General features: G+C 48.4%; 1 protein-coding gene across 1 annotated transcript in view; it reads right to left on the reverse strand.

Annotated features, from left to right (window-relative positions):
- CDC45 (cell division cycle 45) overlaps positions 1 to 20,240 on the reverse strand; it is a 548,847-nt gene that overhangs the window by 1,152 nt on the left and 527,455 nt on the right. The window lies entirely within an intron of this gene.

The following is a 20,240-nucleotide window of genomic DNA, read 5'->3' on the forward strand; positions in this document are numbered from 1 at the left end:
TAAATATTTTCACAGAGCAGGGAGTTTGGGTGGGTTGGAAAGGAGTCTGCAACTAAATAGAGTCTCTACCACATTAGGCATTACTGAAGGTAAGTAACTTGTTAACCAGATAGAGACTTCTAGCCGTCTAGTCATCTGACTGTCCAGGCAGTAATGCTTTGTGAACGTGTGCAATGAGGCCCATGTTGCTGCCTGGCAGATATTCAGGACCATAACTCCACATGCTAATGCAGTATTCTCAGCCTTAGCGCTGGTGGAATGAGCTTACAATCCCTCAGTGGGTTGCTTCTTGGCAAATGGTTAGCCGATCTGGCTACAGAGTATGATCCATCTGGAGATGGTCCACTTTTGCACGGCCTGGATTTTCTTTCCTCCAACATGCCACACGAAGAGCTGGTTGTCTACCCTGACATCATGTATGGTCAATGTAGAACAATATTGCTGTAGGAAGATGGCTCAGTATATGATGTACACCTATAGGTTTAGGCACCCTGTACTGAGTCCAGGCAACCCTTAGTGATAGTGCACGTGGCTCTGGATAACCAGAGATCTCATAAGAGTACCTGTAAGGAGCAGCTAAGGCTTATCCAGAAGGATGTAAAGCGGTTGCAAATCCCACACAGGTCAGTCAGTGAAGTACACAAAAGAAAGAACCACACAGGTGTAAGAAAAATATGTAATATTTATTATAACACACACTCAGGAACTAACTTTGATATATCTCCTAACTAGACATATGGTCATTCAAAGGTACACTTAGCAACAAGTAAGTAAAGGAACAAAATAACATGGGCCCCTATTTTGGGTGGGGGGCACCATATACTAAGAAAATGCGGGGCACCATATACTAAGAAAATGCAATGTGAAAACCACAACCAACCCACAATACCATGAAAAGACCCTTAGGACTTGGGGAAGTTACTAACACCCAAAAGATAGGTAGATAGGATTCCCCAGGTGCCCGTGTGCAGAGTAGAAATCTCTGGCCAGTGTCCATAGGATAACAGGGGGAAGTTGCAGTTCAAGTTTCCGTGTTCTAGGACCCTTCCCAGAGGATACCTGTTGGGACAAGGGAGGCTGGATAGCACACCCACCCATGGATACCCAGAACAGTGGAGTACCTACACCAGGGAGCCCAGGTGCATAGGGGTGAAGTTGTGTCGGAACCTCTTTCTGAAGTCAATGGGGACCCTTGGTTGTCCAGCTGCTGTCGCAACCCAAGCACCAGACCGGTGGAACCCCGATGTAGATTCTGGAAGAAGAGTGTAGGAAAGTATCCTCTTTTTGGCATGGTTACCCCACTTTTATCTGCAATCAGTGTGCTTCGACTGTTCACGCGGATCCTGCTAACCAGGACCCCAGTGATTGAGCTCTCTCCCTCCAAATTTGGTTGCCTAGGACATTTCTGCACTCCACAATTGTCATGCTGGTGTCCCCTTATGAGTCCCTAGTATAAGGTACTTAGGTACCCTGGGCAAGGGGACACCAGAGGTCCTCCATGGGCTGCAGCATAATTATGCCGCCCATGACAACTGTCTGCAGGCCTGCCATTCCAGCCGGTGTGAAAAGGTGCATGCACCCTTTCACCACAGGTCACTGTAAGTCACCCCTATGGTAGGCCCTCCTAGCCCAGAGGGCAGGATGCAAGTCCCTGTTTGTGAGGCCACCCCTGCATGAGCAGAGGTGCCCCTGCAAACTCCAGTTCCATTGTACTGGACTTCCTAAGTGGAGGGAAGCTATTTTACCAGTGTACTGGACACAGTTACTGTGTCCAGCTACATAATGGTAACTCCGAACCTGGGCATGTTTAGTGTCAAACATGTCGGAATCATACCCCAATACTGTTGCCAGTATTGGTTGCATGACTCCATGCACTTTGGAGGCTAAGAGGCACCCTTTGGAAATAGGTGTTACAAGGCTTGGGAGGCGTAGCCTCCCCAAGCCACCAATTTGCTTTGAAGGGCACATTTGGAGCCCTCCTTACACTGCCAGTCCCTGCTCTGGCACAAAACTGGACAAAGGAAAGGGGAGTGACCACTGCCCCTGTCCATCACCACCCTAGGGGTGGTGCCTAGAGCTCCTTCAGGTGGCCACTCACTTCTGCCTACTTGAAAACATGATGTGCAGAGTCCCTTAGGAGTATCTGAGTGGCAAGGTCAGTCAGTGACAAACACCCCCCGACACTGTGCAAAGTGACCAAACCCCCTGTTAGGGCTATTTAGGGACTTCCTAGGGGGTGGGGTTCCAGATTTGGCATGCAAGACTCCACCAGGACTCCTCTGCATAGTATACTTCTGCTCCTGGCCGGAACCTCAACTGGACAGTTCAGGAACTGACAAGACCAACTCCCGAAATGACCTAGCCTTGCAACATTGCTTCCCCGGCCCCTTCCAGCAACTGCAACATTTCCACAGCTGTGCATCCTCTTGGGTTGGCAAGACTTCAGCTGCACCAAGAAGCAATCTCCCTTGGAGTGAAGGAGTCACCCCCTGCATCTGCAGGCACCTACAGCTACGACATATGGCTGCATGGATCTGCTCTCCTCTAGAACTGCATGGATCCTGAAACACAGTGTGGTTCCTTTCATGTGTGATAAATTACTGTGTGACCATTGTGGTATTGCATAAGCTTTGCATGTCTCCTAAATAAGTCTTGGCTAGTCATCCACAGCTACCTCTAGAGAGCCCTGGCTTCCTAGACACTGCCTACATTCACTAACAGTGGTTGCCTGGACCTGGTATAAGGTGCTATCACCTTAGGTGTCCAGCACACACCAGCTTCCTACAAAAATGACCTAAGAAGAGAGGGGACAGAGTACAGACCACTCGGAGGTGCCCAAGCAGTGGAGGAGGGCAATGTCCACCATTCTTGGGGATGCTTCCTGCAGGACAGTGGACAAAGAAGTGCAGCTGTGGAGTCCAGGCGATGCAGGACACCAAGAGTCACTCATGAGCTGTTCCATGCCAATCATCGGATTGCAGAGGGGTCAGTGGTCAGCAGAACCACCAAAAAGCCTTTGAAAATGCAAGGAAGCGTTGTGCAGAGTTTGCAGGACTTTTGGGGACCAGCAAGGTCCAGGTGACCCAACCTTGGCAGGTAGGTCCGGGCCAGCCCTCAGCAAGGAGAGCGAGCAGGAATTGTTGGAGCCCTCTGGCAGCAGTCACAGGGAGGCCTTAGCAGCACAGCAAAGAGGGATGCCCATGTCACATGAATTGCACGATAGGGCATTTTTCTTGTAGCTGAGTGCTGGAGGCCGGCTAGTTCTTCACAAGGAAGAGCCAACAAGCCTTGGCAACGACAAGCAGATGAGGTGCACACAGGGGTTTCAGCCAAGTAGCTCCAGCGAGGGACCACAAACTTCAAGTTGCTAGGAGGATGGGTCAGACCTCTGGAGAGCCACAGAACCACCACCAGTGTTCCAGAGCCTTGGAGAGTCTGTGGGACAGAGGGATCAACAAGCCAGTCGTTCACTCCAAGGGAGATTCCCTCTTCGTTTCTTAAGTGCAGGCAGAGTCCCAAAGAGACTGGAGGATGCACAGCCACAGGTTTGCAGACGTCTTTGCAGAAAGTAGAAACAAAGTTGTAACAAGAGCCCTCCTACTGGTTACAGTCTTGCTTCTGGTTTCAGTGAAGAACAGCAGCAGTTCCGGTGTTCAGGTTGCAGAAGTGTCTTGCAGAAGAGACTTGCAGACTGTTCCTGAAGTCTTGCAGACGAATCTAGGGACCCACCCCCAAGGGGAGCACTTAAGTAACCCAAGAAGGGGGTTGGGCATTAACTGCTGGCCCACCTGTCAGAAGGGGTCAAGGATGTCACCCAACTGGACTAAGCAATCAGATGCTCCTAGGGGCCTCTGCTCATCCTATTTCCAAGGTGGTAGGATCAACTGGCCACCTGGCAGAGCCCTGTGCACCTTCCAAGGGGAGGATCTGAACAGGGGGGTGCGCAGAGTGGGAACCAGGATTCCTGTACTGGTGCAAACCGGTTTTTATACAAGAAGGGCACTGAATGTGCCATCCAAAGCAGTCTGATGGAGCTCAGAGGCACCCCCACCTCAGCCCAGAGACACCTATTTCTAAAGACAAGGTGGTCACATCTCCATCTTCCAGAAATCCTTTGTTCTGCCTTCCCCTGCTGGAGAGAGGGTCAGCAGCAGGATGGCAGAACAGTGTCTGGGGTCGGCAGCACGGGATGGCATACAGACCCTGCAAGGCTGTTTAGGCAGACTTGGGGGATCCCCATGGGAATTCCCAGAGTACATGGTGGTATGCAACTAGCACTGGAACCAGTGTAGCTGCATGATTCCAACATGTTTGATACTAAACATGCCAATGTCTGGTGAAGCAATTATGTAGTTGGATCACCCTGCTCATGAAGGGGTGCCCTCACACGTAGAACCATACGCCCACCCCTTGGGCTTAAGGGCCTAACTTAGGGGGTGACTTGTTGGGCCATGATATAAGGCCACCCTTATAACTGGAGTGAAAGGTGCACACACCATTTTAAGCAGGCTGCAATGGCAGGCCTGCAGTCAGTTTGCATGGGCTTGCATACGTGGCACAGTACATGCTGCAGCCCATGGGGGACCCCTAGTGTACAAATGCCCTGGGTACCAAAGTACCATATACTAGGGCCTTACATGGGTGCACCAGGATGCCAATAGTGGGGTCTAAAACTTACCTTACACTTAAATTTAGTGGAAAGAGCACCTACACTGGGGGCCTGGTTAGCAGGATTCCAGTGTACTGCAATCTAAACACACTGACACCAGGCAAAAAGTGGGGGTAACTAGCCAGAAAGATGCTGCTTTCCTACAATTGCTCTTTTTGGGTCCAGAGGGTGGAGCTCATTCCTCTTCCTTGGAGGGATGTGGAGGAGCGTAAAAATTAGGAAGGGTGATGGATTGGCCTATGTGAAATGGAGTGACCACTTTTAGGAGGAAGGAGGCTCTTCTGTGAAGCTCCAGTTTGTCATGATATATTGTGAGGTAAGGGGGGGTTGGATGACAAAGCCTGAAGCTCACTGACCCTCTGCGCAGATGTTATCGCCACAAGAAAGGCTTCTTTATGTTAAGTAGACTGAGGGGTCTATTATGAAGTGGCTCAAAGGGAGCGCACATGAGAAATGTCAAGACAAGATTCAGGTCCCACTGAGGCATGATAAAGGGTAAATGAAGGAACATATGTTGAAGACATTTCAAGAACCTATTTACAACAGGAGATTTGAAGAGGGATGGCTAATCAGGCAACCACAAAAATGCAGATATAGTCGTGAAGCGTGCCCAGAGCAGAGTCCTACTGGGCGAGAGAAAAAATAAATAAAAGAATACCTTGAGAAAGGGGTGGAAAGGGGGATCAATTTGTTTTTTTAAACATCATGCCACAAATTTTGCCAACAGCAGGTGTAAACAGTTAATGGAGAGACACCAGCCTGCTAAGATAACATCTTAGACTTTGGGAGGGAGGATGAAAGCTGTCACTGCAGCCGCTCAGTCTCCATGTAAGAATGGAGTGTTGACCGGTTCGGATGGAGAACCCTTCTCTGCAAAACATCCTACAGAAGGGGCAGCCTGGTTGGAGGATTGGTGGACAGGTTTGGGTGGAGAACCTTCCCCTGCTACTGCAACAGAAGATCCTCCAGAAGGGGTAGCCTGGTTGGAGGATTGGTGGCCATGCTCAAAAGTTTAGGATACCAAACTCTCCGTGCCCAGTCTGGGACCACAAGAATGACTTAGGCCAGGTCGTTCCTTATCTTCATGAGAACTCTGGGCAGCACTGGTTTGGGCAGAAAGGTGTGCAAGAGACCCGAGTTCCAGTTGAAATGAAAAGCATCTCTGGGCAAGAGCTCCAGACTCCAGGGCACAAAACTGCTGATATTGCATGTTCTTGGCGGTGGCAAAGAATCTAACCAAGGCTTTCCCCACTGCTCAAAAAGAGCTTGAACCCCTCCAGATGGAGATGCCATTCATGATCTGCAAGGTATCGTTGACGGAGTTTGTCAGTTCTAGTGTTCAGGGAGCCCACCAGGTGTTGAACCACCAGGGAAATGCTCAGATATCCCAGCCATGTCCAGAGACACAGAGACGCTTGACAGATTCTATGACCCCACCCTGCCCGGTTGGCGGCAGTACCACATGGCATTGGTGCTGCACTAACTTTCCCTTGATGGAGTGTAGGAAGGCTTTCAATTCCTATCAGACTGCAGAGCTCTAACAGGTTGATGTGGATTCTGAATTCTGACTGAAACACAAGTCCTCTGATCTCTACCTCTCCCAGATGGCCACACCATCCCAGAAGGGACGCATCGGTCACCACACTGTGAGACCTGGTTGGGGAAAGGAAAGAAGTCTGCTGCTGAGTCAATCGTGGCTCATTAGCCGCCACTGCAGATATTTTGAAGCGGCCTCAGATCTGGACCATGTAGGAGATTCCCCTGTTGCAGCACGCCCACTGAAACTTCAGGTCCCACAGCAGAGGCTGCATATGCCAAAAGACATGCATCATGAGCAGGCTGCAGAAGGCCATGAGTCCCAGCAGCCTCAGAGTCAGTCTCATTGAAATCCAGGATAGAGGTTGAAGCATTAGTATCATAGCCTGAATATCCTAGTGTGTCTGTTCAGGAGGATAAGCTTAAAATTACACTGTGTCTACAACAGCAAAGTGCAAGATTTCAGCCGTAGTCTGGAGTTTAAGTTTATTATGTTACGGAACTCAGATGGAGATCCACATAAAATAAAACAAATATACAAAGAGAACAAATATAAGAATCGTGATTGAATTAAACTTTGATAAATTATTTAAGTTAATACAAAGTAAACAAACTTTAAAAAGTAAAAAACTCTAGCACAAAACATTTCATTAGGCGGAATAAATAAGGCTTGTAATAGATTAGAAGCAGATCTAAGCTAAAGGACAGGCAAATGGGGCGTAACCACTTACGACGATAAGGCAATAAGGCCGGACAAATTAAAGCATGCTTCAAATCTTGGACGCCATTATGGCATAGATTACAAATGGCGGAAGAGCCAAAGCATTTTGCTTGTAATATGTTCAGGGGGAGCTGCCCGTGTCGCAGCAGGAGCCACATTCTTCTCACCCCATGAGGCGAGTTCCAGATGAGGTAGGGCTGTGTGATCCTTGGCCTTAAAGAATCAGATATTATACTAAAACTCTGTCGATGTGTACAGGCCGGACTATTCTGGCGGAAACTCACTGCCGAAGTTGCTTTCCTAAGTGTGGATTTAAGTTGTGCTGGAGAGTGTGTGAAAATTGCAGAGGGATCCAATTGTAAAAAATCCATTGCATATAAAAAGTTCTTGCAGATGGTATATTTTACTTTATGACCGGCTAATATATATATTTTTTTTAGCAGTGACCTCAAAGAGTCATCACAGCCATAGTCTGGAGGGGAGAGAGATCAAGGGGCGAGCCAGCCAGAGACACAGGGGAAGACTGGCACCCGGATCTCTGCAGGTGAATTGCAAACACCACCATCACCTTTTTGAACACCCAGAGAGCACTGGTAAGGCCAAAGGGAAGCACAATTAACTGGCTCGTGGCCTACTGTGAACCGCAGGTAATGCCTGTGGCCAGGCAAATCCATCACTACTATCCAGACTCCCAGGTCCACAGCAGACAAGACCTGAGCCATGGTGAGCATTCTGAACTTTTTGAGGAAGAAATTGAGAGGGCGTAGGTCTAGGATAGGACTAAGGCCTTCGTCCTTTTTCAGCACCAAGAAGCAGTGGGAATAGCAACCACGACCCACTTCTGGCATCAGTACACTCTACGCTTCCTTGGCCAAGAGAGCCACGACTTTCTGGCAGAGAATGGATAGATGATCCTCCATCACAAGTGCTCAAGTGGGTGGCATGGAGGGGAGGGTTGTCACGAACAGAAGGGAGTTGCCCTTCAGATAATTTGCAAAATCCACCTGTCTGATGTTATGGACCGCCAGTCCAATGATGGCCAATGATGGTGAAACCTGCCATTAACTCGGTGGCCATGATGGCTATAGGGCAGATTAGGAGGGTTTGAAGGTAGCAGGTGGGGGTGCTTGGACTGGCCCGACTGCTGGCTGTCTGACCCATTGGGGTCTGTGGGTACTGTCTCCTCTGCTGTGCCGAGGCTGGGAAGCATGCGCAGCACAGTGCCCAGGAGGGTAAAGGCATGGTTGGAAGCCCCTTCCATGGCTACAAAAGGTGGATTGTGGGTGACGTGGGGCCATGGAAAGGCTCAAGGACCTGGCTGTAGCTCTACTGTCATTAAAGTGCTCCAGCACCAAATGTGCCTTGTCTCTGAATAGACGGGAGTAATCAAAGGGGAATGTCCATCAGACATCCGCAGAAAAGGAAGTCATCCTGAACCAGACATGTTACTGTAGGGCCACCATCCACAAAACTGCTCTACTCAGGGAGTCAGTGGTGTCCACTCCACATCTAATTGTTAACTTTTCTGCATCTCACATCGGCATCAGCCTGGAAAATGTACGGCCCACGCCTCCCCTGGGAACAATGGCAGCACCTGTGCAACTGTAGCCCACAGTGGGTGGGCATAACACCCCAGAAGGCATGCAGTGTTCACAGACTGCAGTGGTAGTCTGGTGAAAGGAAACATCTTCCTTAAGGTGTCCAGAATTTTTCATGAGACAGAGGCTTGGAGTACAAAGCTCTCAGAGGCAGGGTGTTGGGTGAGAAAAATTGAGTCACCTGGAGTGGGGCGGTGGCAGTAGGCAATTGTCCTATCCACAGGATCCCCTGTACTGGGCTTGGACTAGGTCCAAAAGTAAAACGTCCATGAGGGCCCTGTTGAACGGTGGTAGCAGTTCTGAGAGGGACTTTCAGAGTTGCAGCACCTCTGTCAAGACATTAGTTTTGACACCACCAAAGGCAGCTGATGGTCAAGGTCCTCAGCCACCCTACGCACCACCATCGCAAAAGACGTTCCCTCCTCTATAGCCACGGTAGGAGGAGGCCCACTGGCCTTACCCAAATTCTCACACCAGTCCAGGTTAGCATTGTAAGGCTAGTATTTTTCAGGGTCCAGCGACCTCCTCCAAATCCTCCCTGAATCCTAGTGCATAACAATAGGGCTCAGGCTCTGGTCTGGAAGGCATGGCTCTAGCAGGTAACATAGGTTGGTTCCCTGCCAGCTCCATTTTGGAGTCGGGGATGAGGATTGGGGCGGAGCTGGGAGTATCAACATCAGGACTGGTGCTGGGGAAGGTCAACATGGCACGACCGACATTAGTCCAGCCCAAGATTGGATCCTAGGGGCCTAACTGGCCCAGAGGCTGGAGCAGTTTACGCCGACCCAGAAGGGGACCCATCAGAACCCTTGGGCCCGAAGGTGTGCCAGAGGGAACCAGGTAAGAAGCTGGCCTGGTGTGTGGTGAGCACCTATGGTGTTAGCACCTTCTACCGGTCCACGTATCCCCTATTAGTGAAGTGTAGGCAGTGTCTAGGAAGCCAGGCCTCTCTAGAGGTAGCTGTGGCTGAGCAGCCAAGACTTATCTAGGAGAGATGCAAAGCTTATGCTTTACCACTATAGTCACACAGCACTTGCACACATGAAAGAACCACACAGTGTTACAACACAAATGTACTTTATTAGGGTAACACAAAAACTAGAATACTGAATAGGCAGTCCCCCAACTGGAGGTAAGTAGATATTGTTATATACAGATTAGCTAAACCATATACTAAAAAAGAAGAATGTAAAAGGCAGTCCCCCACCTAAGGTAGTGGAATCGGTAGAAGGGATCTGGAGTAACTAGGAACCCCAACACTGGAGTACCAGAGTGACCCCCCCCCCCCCCCTCCCTCCCTCCCTCCAGTGACCAGCAGAGCAGAGATAAGTACCTGGTTTTCCACAAAACAAACAGGAGGGCTTTGGAAAAGGATTGTGCAAGACCCAACCAAGACTGGAAGAACCCAAAGGTGGATCCTGACAGAAGAGGACTTGCAAAGGAAGGGGACCAAGTTCAGTTCGAGTTGGAGTGTCCGGTTGTGGCTGGAACCAATACACACCCTTCTGTGGATGCAGGACCAGGTCTATGGTGGACAAATTGCAGCACAGGAGCCGAGGGAGTCCCAGAAGTGATGCAAATGTTGTCCTATGTCAGCAGTCGAGATGCAGTCAGTTAGTGGTGCTGGAAAACCACCAACAAGCCTTGGCAAATGCAAGAAACTGAGAAGGTTTGCAAGGCTGAAGAGGACCTGGAAGGTCCAGGGGACTCAACCCAAGGAGGGGAGTCTGGGGTGACCCTCAGCAGCTTGGAGAGTCACAAGAAGAGGAGGCAGACCCCACTGGCAGCAGGCACAGGAGTTGCAGTGAGTCCCACTCAGCACACCTGAAGAGGAGTCCCAGGTAACTGAAGCAGCACGCAGGTGACTGCTTTACAGAAAGGCGTGATGGAGGCAGTGGCTACACGAGCCTGAAGATCCCTTGGAGGAGGAATAAACAAGCCTTGGTAGCTGCAAGAGTTGCACTGCACAGGGGTACTGTCCTGCAAGGACAGGCAAGGGCTTACCGTCTCCCAAGTTGGAGAGCTGGTAGGGAGGACTAAGGGGACCACTCCAGACCACCACCTGTGATGCAGAATCCATGCAACCCCAGAGGAGAGAAGATCCATGCAGCGGGTCATTGTTGCAGTTGGTGCCTGCAGATGCAGGGGAGTGACTCTCACTCCAAGGGAGATTCCTTTTTTGCTTCTTGTGCAGGCTGGACACTCGCCACACTCTGAGGATGCACAGCTGGGGAAATGTTGCAGCTGCTGGAAGGAGCTAGAGAAACAATGTTGGGGAGTGGGGTCGTCGCTGTAGTTTCAGATTGTCGGTTCCTGGAGGGTCTAGTTGCAGTCCCTGTGGCTAGAAGATGAAGTAAACATCTTCATCTTCAGAGGAATCCTACACGTCAAATTGGAGGACCCACTTAAGAGGGAGACACTAAATAGCCCAGAAAGAGGGACTAGTCACTTAGCAGGGTGACCACCTATCAGGAGGGAGCTGTGACGTCTGGGCACTCAGATGCTCACAGGGGCCTCTGCCCACCTTGGATTTAAGATGACAGAATCAAGTGGCCACCTGGAGGAGCTCTGGGCACCACCCTGAGAGTGGTGATGGATAGGGGAGTGGTCAATCCCCTTTCCACTGCCCAGCTTGGCACCAGAGCAGTGACTGGGGGTCCCTGGACCGGTGCAAACCGTTTTATGCAAAGAGGGCACCAAATCTGCCCTTCAAAGCATAACCCTCCCAAGCCATGTAACACCTATTTCCAAGGGAGAGGTTGTTACCTCCCTTTCCCAAAGGAAATCCTTTGTTCGGCCATGCTCTGCCTGAGCTGGTCAAGCAGTAGGAGGGCAGAAACCTGACTGAGGGGTGGCAGCAAAGTGGGCTGCCTGGAAAACCCCAGAAGACTGTTAGGAGCAATGCTGGGGGTCCTCTAAAGAGCCCCCATAGTGCATGGAATCATACAACCAATGCTGGCAACAGTATTGGGGTATGATTCCAACATGTATCCTACCAAACATGCCTAGGTTTCGGCGTTACCATTATGTAGCTAGACAGGTAGTGAGTGACCTGTGTCCAGTACATAGGTAAAATGGCTTCCCTGCACTGACAAAGTCCAGTGCAATGGAGCTGGAGTTCGTAGGGGCACCTCTGTTCATGCAGGGGTGTCTTCACACACACAGGTACCTGCACCTAGCCCTCTGGGCTAGGAGGGCCTACCTCAGGGGTGACTTAGTGACCTGGTGCAGTGACCTGTAGTGAAAGGCAGCATCATGCACCTTTTCATGCAGGCTGCAATGGCAGGCCTGCAGACACATTTGACATGCGCTCCCATGGGTGGCACAATACATGCTGCAGCCCATGGGGAACCCCTGGTGCCCCAATGCCCTTGGTACTATATACTAGGGACTTCTTTTACCAGTATGCCAGTTGTGGTATGTGCAAAGTCCTAAGCAACTGAATTTAGAGGAAGAGCACAATCACTGGGGTCGTGGTTAGTAGGATGCCAGTGTAAACAGTCAAAACACACTGACATCAGGTGCAAAGTGGGGGTAACAATGCCAAAAAGAGGGTACTTTCCTTGAAACGGGTTACCCAAATATGGTTGTGGTCACAGTAGAGGCACCAGAGGTATACAAGGCACTGGTCTGTCAAAGACATTGGGCGGTGACAAGCACAGCAGGACTTGAAGCAGCCCTTCTTGAGATCCCTGCCTCACCAGGAGGAACAACCTCAAAAAACGAAATGAACAAAGTTGAAAAAAGTTAGTCAAAAAATGACTAGGGACAGTTCCTTCTCCAGATCTGTGCTGACTGGCACAGAAAGAAAAGAACTGACATTACTGAGCCTGGGTCAAGCCTTTATAGGCACAGCGAGTCACTTTTGGCATGGTTGACACCACATGGAGTCAAACAATGCCAGCTACAGGCACAAAGGGGTACTGCTCACGAAAACATTTCTGGATCCAGTCTGACACCTGGGGATAATTCTAAGATAAGGAATCTACAGTTAGAAGTCTATCAGTTATTGCCCACTATTCTAACTTGCTCTTTGGATTGCTGGCCCAGTGTGCACTAGGATGTCCTGTGTGGCTACTCTAGTACATGAATCATATCTGTGAATGACCATTAGCGAGGCCACTTCAGTTCAATCAGCATCATGCTGTTCTTACATTGCTTCAGATAGATCAACAAGATTAGTGAAAAAGGTAGTAAGATGTCCTTGACCAATTCATCAAAAACACCAACTCCTGGATCAAGTCTCGATACCTGGAGGCCAAGACTTAGCTATTGTATCTACTATGAAGAGATCCGAGATCTACTCAAGGCTTTTCTCATCATTGCAGATAATGAAATTGTTGCCTATTGTGATTATTCTGCTTATAGCATCCCATTTGCTAGATGGTGAGGTTTTGGCAATAAGCCAGCCCTATAATCTTTTCCCTATAAGTGGTCCTCCATCTTGCTCAATCTTGTTTATTTACTGTAGGACTTGAAGATGAAGATTTGTGGTGCTGAACGTAGGCCAAAGGGAAAGACCTTGAACTGGAAGTGTTTGCCGCTGACCGCAAACCTCAGGTACTTTCTGTGGAGCGGATGAATGGAAATGTGAAAGTACGCGTCCTGAAGGTCTAGAAAGGCCATGTAGTCTGCTCTGTTCAGAAGCTGGAGGACTTCTTGTAGGGTGACCATCCGAAAAGTTTGTTTCTTGAGGTACTGGTTTAGCTCCCGTAAGTCCAGAATTGGCCTCCATAGGAAAGACTTCTTTCTGATGAGAAAGATGCAGGAGTAGAAACCCTTTCCCCTCTGGGAATGCGGAACAGACTCCATAGCCCCTTTCTCCAGCATGGTTATTACCTCCAAGTGGAGCAGACAAAGGTGTTTTTGTCGAATCTGGGATGGAGGCATTGAAGGGGGAATCTGGGTGAATTCCAACAGGTGTTTGATGCGGACGACATCCAGCCCCCACTTGTCTTTGGTCATTTGTTACCAGCATTGGATATGATGTTTTAGAATTCCGTGATAAATTGTAGGAGGAGAGTGTATAGGACGTGTCGTTAGACATTCATTGTCTACGTGCAGATTCTTTAGGTTGTCGCCCCGACTTGCTCTTGTGGTAGGGCTTGGTATAGGCTGCAGGAGGCGGTTGCCCCAGCTGGTATTGTGTCCTAGAAGGTGGGAACGTGGAGGAATAGTATGGATACCTATATTGCTGGTATCCTCCACGAAAGGAAGGTTGACCTTTGCCCCTAGCACCACGAAAGGGCACCTTCCTGTATTGCAGAGTGCCTAAGGATTTTGCAGTCTCCGTATCAGACTTGATGGCTTGAAGAGCGTCGATGTGTTTGCCAAATAGTACTTCCCCGTCATATGGAAGATCCAGAATTTTTGTCTGTACTTCGGGACGAAAGTTGGTGGCTTTGAGCCAACCCTGAAGCCTCAATAGAGCTGAACCCGCAAGTAATCTGAAGCCCATTGCTGCTATATCCAGTGCACAATCTATCTCTGCTGATCGCTGGCCCTTTACGAATACTTTCCTAGCTTCTGTTTTGGAAGCGTCTGAAAGCTCCTCCAATGATTGGGATATGCCTGACCAGAGCTGTCGATCATATCTGCCAAGTAGAGCAAGGGAATTGGCTGCCCTTACTACAATAGCGGACATGGAGGAGAAGCGATTGCCGATGTTATCTAAGCATCTTCCCTTCTTTATCTGGCATGATGTCAATGGCGTAGAGGGGTTCCTGGAGCGACGTTGGGCAGCTTGCGATATCACAGAGTCTGGCTTCGGGTGTCCTGAGAGGCAAGCTGGAGCATCCTCTGTGGGTTTATATTTTTTATCCAGTCTCGGCAGAACTGCAGGGACAGTTGCCAGATTCTGCATAATTTTCAGACCATGCCTCCAATCATGGTCTATGATGGGTATAGCTCTGACCATCTTCCTGTGGGGCTCTTTAAAATCATAGAGGAAGTAATCCTGCTGAGTTGCGGGCATTGGAAGATCAAACCGCGTGGCGGCACGCTCAATCAGATTATAGAAGCCACCAATATCTTCAGGTGGTGACTCTACCATTGGTGCTGTAGGAGAAGCAGGTGCCGGTATGATGTAATCAACCCACTCATTGTCAGGCTCTATCTCACCTTTCTCCGCATCCTCATCGGAGGAGACCTGATTCCCTGGTGTGGAAAGAACAGAATGATGTGATCTTGGCTGAGGTGTATGATGCGGCTGCTTCAAGAGAGGATCTGTTGGCTGAGGCGGAAGTATCAGCTGCTGCACAGACAAAGGCTTAGCAGGAAACCGTTCCTAATAGTCCGTCAGCATTGCTTGTAAGTCAGAAACAAGCCCAGGGGGAAGACCTACTAGCCCAGTCTGCTCTTAATAGCCTTGCATATAGTATGAAGCATCATCACCTGAGTATTCTTGGCACTTAACCCTTAACTGGGAAGGGCTGCTGGCTACTCCAGAAATACCCTCCTGATCTGAGTAATCTTCATCTAAGATGTGAGGGTAGAAGGCTGGAAACCTTGCTAGGGGACGTGACTGAGGGCGTTAGGTGATACTTCTTCACCCTCCTGTGTGCATCCAGGTCCGTTGAAGAAAACAGAGGCAAGGAACATGGTCTCCGTACTTTCACTGTAGTCTTCGTCATCGACGATGAGAGATGTGCTGTTGACAGTGGTGGCGTCGACGGGAGTATCGCTGACAAGAGCATCGACGGATTGGTTGTCGTCGATGGTAGAGATGTCGTCGACGGTTGGAGTGTCGACGATGTCGACGGCTGTTGCTCTGTCGACGAAGCAGTCATTGGTGGAAACTGCGTCAACAGCGGGGTCGCCGACAGCATCAACGCAGACACTGAAGCTATAGGACGTGCCATGAGCAAGGATGAACAAACAGTCGACGAAGAGCTGGATTTCACCATAGAGAGAGACAGTGTGGCGATGGTGGAAGTCGTCTGCACTTGAGCTGTCGACGATAATCCTGTCGACGGAACAGAAACTGTTTTTTTGAAGGTATGCTTTACCTTGTATGGTGGTGTTGAAGGCTCAGAAACAGGCTTCTTTTTTTACTTTAAGTCTGAAGCTTTAGTCTTCATCCCTGAAGAGCTATAAAAAAAAATGTATGATACCTCAGGAGTTTTTTTATTTATTTTTTAAAATCTTTTCTGGGTCTTTCCTGTGAAGAAACTTCAGATTGTCGTTTGACAGGTTTTCACCACAGAAACAGAAGAGGTACTGTCCTCACCAGAAACAGAATTGTCTCTGGATTAAATTTTTTTTAGCCAGATGAGAAGACGACCCTTTCTGTCCTTAAGAGTCTTAGTAGAAAAGGTTCTACATACCTTACAGTCTCTAGGTTTATGGCTAGGATAGAGACAATATATACAGTCCATATGCTGATCATCAACATGCAGCATTTTCTTCATGCAGGTAGCACAGGCTCTAAAAAGCCCTTTTTTAGGTGCCTCTGACATGGTAGCCAGGTTGAACCACCTTGAATGATTTCTGAAGAGAAAAAAGATCCAAATCCCCTCAGAAAGGATTTCTCAGAGAAAAACAAATTGAGCAGAGCTCAGAGGAGACTCCTTAGCACAACATGCGGTGGAAAATCTGAGGGAAATCAGGTCCTCACAGGAGGGTTATAGAGGGTGGTGAGAGCGGATTGGTTGTCTCTTAAGTTTGGTCCTTTTTTTTATAAAACAACTATAAGAGGTTACTAAATTAAGAGACCTAGTGCCTCTGGGCTTTATATGAAATTGAGCATGGCTTTTTTTATTACACCGGGGACTCCCATCTCGACAACGGGGAATGATTAAGGCATATTAATCTATGAAAGTTCCAATACTGGAATAAAAAGAAAGGCTCACTGTAAGGAAATGCGTCCTTGGCATGGTTACCCCCTGACTTATTGCCTTTAGCCGATTCCAAGTTATGATTGAAAGTGTGCTGACACCCTGCTAACCAGGCCCCAGCACCAGTGTTCTTTCCCTAAACTGTATCTTTGCTTCCACAATTGGCACAGCACTGGCACCCAGATAAGTCCCTTGTAAATGGTACCCCTGGTACCAAGGGCCCTGATGCCAGGGAAGGTCTGTAAGGGCTGCAGCATGTCTTAAGCCACCATGGAGACCCCTCACTCAGCACATGCACACTGCCTCACAGCTTGTGTGTGCTGGTGGGGAGAAAATGACTATGTCGATATGGCACTACCCTCAGAGAGCCATGTCAACCTCTCACTGCCTGTGGCATGTCTTACGCCACCCTGAAGACCCCTCACTCAGCACATGCACACTGCCTCACAGCTTGTGTGTGCTAGTGGGGAGAAAAAGACTAAGTCACACGGCACTCCCCTCAGAGTGCCATGCCAACCTCTCACTGCCTGTGGCTCCCTTAAAGTGGATAGGTACAGACACAAGGAAGGCATCGAAAGGGGTTGTAATTATCACAAATGATCAGCAACAAGTTATATTTATGAATTGTTGGAAAAAGGTCTTCAATGCAATTATGTATATATAATTTCTTGTAAGAAATTATTTTGCTAGAAGTGTAAATATCACTGAGACTGCAATGTTTATTGAAGAGCTGCGGAGATTCCATGCTACAAGGATTCCCTCCCCAGAGCCGTTCACTGTCGAGACAGCCCTAAGGCAGGGTGCACTATACCACAGCTGAGGGCATATGTGCAAGAGCACTATGCCCCTACAGTGTCTAAGAAACACCTTAGACATTATAAGTGCAGGGGAGCCATAAGAGTATATGGTCTGGGAGTTTCTCAAACACAAACTCCACAGTTCCATAATGGCTACACTGAAATCTGGGAAGTTTGGTATGGATAAGTTACTTATCTGTAAATCCTAGTTCTCTTCCAGGGGTATCCTCATCAAAGTCAAACATTGAATATTCCCGCCCTTGTGCGGGGACCCCGGAGCATATATAAAATACACACATATAAAGTATGAAATATGCACGAAAAATATATATATAGCATTTTTAGTAGACATATCTTTCATACTAAACTCATATATACTTGTGTAAAACAGCAATGCAGGCTATAATCATAACCAGGCTAAAATGCTTTATTTCTATGAAGTTTTTTTTTTTTATTATAAAATTACAAATAGAGAATAAATATCTACCCAAGCACCCAAAACTGGGCTTAGGGAAATAAGCAGTAGTAATCACTAGAGAAAAAAGAGAAAAAACTACATTGAAAACAATGGAGCATTCTTAGCCAATAGGCTGCATATGCAGGTTAACACAGGAGAACCATAAAAACCTTGGCACCGTGCCTTTAAGACCCTGAGCACCTCCAGTATCCCACCATGCCTCAGGGGTGAAGGAAAGGTGACAGTTGGTTCACAGTTAGGTCAGTACTTTTTTATGGTGACAATCTGTGTAACTGATTCGAAAAAACAGTCTGTCCTGCACTTCTAGGAGACGTGAGTCTGGGGAGGAGGGTGGGTTGTTTATGACTTTGAGGATACCCCTGGAAGAGAACTAGGATTTACAGGTAAGTAACTTATCCTTCTCTTCCAGGGGATCCTCATCAATAGTCATAAACATTGAATATATTAGCAAGCCCATCCCTAAACTCTGCGGACTGTCTAATAGAAGTGCAGGAATAGATACGTATTATGCAAATAAATTTCTCAAAGAGGCCTGCCCAACCTGGGCGTCGGTCTTGCATCTGAATCTAAACAGTAATGTCTAGTAAATGTATGTACAGACTTCCATGTAGCAGCCTTACAAATCTCAGAGATTGGGACATTGTTAAGGAGGGCAGCAGTAGCCGCTTTTCCCCTTGTAGAATGCGCTTTAGGCCTAGCTAGTAATTGCTTATTAGCAAGCTGGTAAGTATTAACAATACAAGAAACTATCCATCTTGATATCGTTCGTTTAGATGCTGCCTCTCCTGTCCTCAAATGACCATAATTTACAAATAAGTGGTTGGAATGTCTAATTGATTTTGTCTTATCCAAATAAAATTTCAGCACTCTTTTCAAATCTAAGGAGTGCAATGCTTTCTCCACCGGAGTCTCCGGATTGGGAAAGAAAGTCAGTAAAGATTTAGTCTGATTGATGTGGAATTCTGACACCACCTTCGGAAGGAAAGATGGGTGAGTTCGCAGAACCACTCTATTGTCGTGAAAAACTGTGTACGGTTCTTTGGAGGACAAAGCCTGAATTTCACTGACCCTCCTCGCAGAAGTAATGGCCACCAAAAAAGCCGTCTTCCACGTAAGGTGTTGTAAAGAGGCCTTGTGTATAGGTTCGAAAGGAGGGCCCATAAGCTTTGACAATACTATGTTCAATTCCCATGGAGGAGAGGGTCTCCGAATGGGTGGAAAAACTTTTTTCAAACCTTCTAAGAAATCCTTGACTACTGGTTTCGTAAAGAAGGATTCCTGAGAAGGTGACTTACGATAGGCTGTAATGGCAGACAAATGTACCTTAATAGATGATACCTGCAGACCGGACTTTGCCAGATGAAGTAAATAAGATAGTATGACATCCTCCTGAGCCCGTATGGGATTCTGCCCTTGTTGACGGCACCATATGTAGAATCTCTTCCACTTAAAAGCGTACGAACGCCGCGTGGAAGGACGTTTGGACTCTCAAGATGTTCATGAACTCCTGCGAGAGCCCTAGGTGTCCATACTGCAGGAATTCAGGAGCCATGCTGTTAAGCTCAGAGAGGGTAGGTTGGGATGTAGAATCCTGCCCTCCATCCTGCTCAGAAGATCCAGTCTGCACGGCAGCCTCCTGTGAGGTTTTTCCGAAAGGTTGAGGAGATCTGTGTACCAGAATTGACGGGGCCATTGTGGCGCTATGAGAATCATTCTGGTTCTGGATTTGTAAAGTTTGTTGACCACTGTCGGTATCAGGGGAATCGGAGGAAAGGTGTAGAGAAATATCCCTGACCAGTCGATCAACAGGGCATTCCCCTAGATCCCGGACGGTAGAACCTGGATGCGAAGTCTGGGCATTTCTTGTTTACCTCGTCTGCGAAGAGATCCAATTGAGGTCGACCCTATTGAGCGAAGATGTCTTCGACGACTTCGCCGTGTAGGACCCAATTGTCTGCTCAGGAAATCTGCTTCCACGTTTTGTTGACCTGGCAGGTGAACCGCTGTAAGTGACATTCCTCTGGCCAGGAGCCAATGCCATATCATTTGGGACTCTCGAGATAGGGGTAGTGATCTCGTTTCCCCCTGTCTGTTCAAATAATACATTGTGGTTGTATTGTCCGTTTCTATTAGGAGAGATTTCCCATGAATCAATGGAGTGAAAGACTTGAGAGCCAGATGGACCGCTCTGAGTTCCAGCAGATTGATGTGGTAGTTCTTTTCCTTGTCGGACCACAGGCCCTGAGCTTGAAGGGAACCCAGATGAGCCCCCCATCCCTGAAGAGACGCATCTGTTACCAGAGTGTCAGATGGAACTACCTGGTGAAACGGAGCACCTACTGACAGGTGAGGTCTGTGCATCCATCATTGCAATGACTGAAGTGCCGCTGTCGGCAGCCGCACTCTGTCCTCCCAGCAACCTGTCCTTTGGCTCCAGTTGCTCTTGAAGGGGCCTCATGTGCAGCCTGGCATTTGGAACAATGAAAATGCATGATGCCATGGAGCCCAGCAGCGATGACACCTGACGGGCCGTAGGTGCGTCGGCTTTCAACAGGTCTCGACACTTCCTGTCTATTGATAATAGTCGTTCCTCCGAAGGATACACT

This window comes from Pleurodeles waltl, chromosome 11 (genome assembly GCF_031143425.1).
Source record: "Pleurodeles waltl isolate 20211129_DDA chromosome 11, aPleWal1.hap1.20221129, whole genome shotgun sequence".
Classification (NCBI taxonomy): Eukaryota; Metazoa; Chordata; class Amphibia; order Caudata; family Salamandridae; genus Pleurodeles; species Pleurodeles waltl.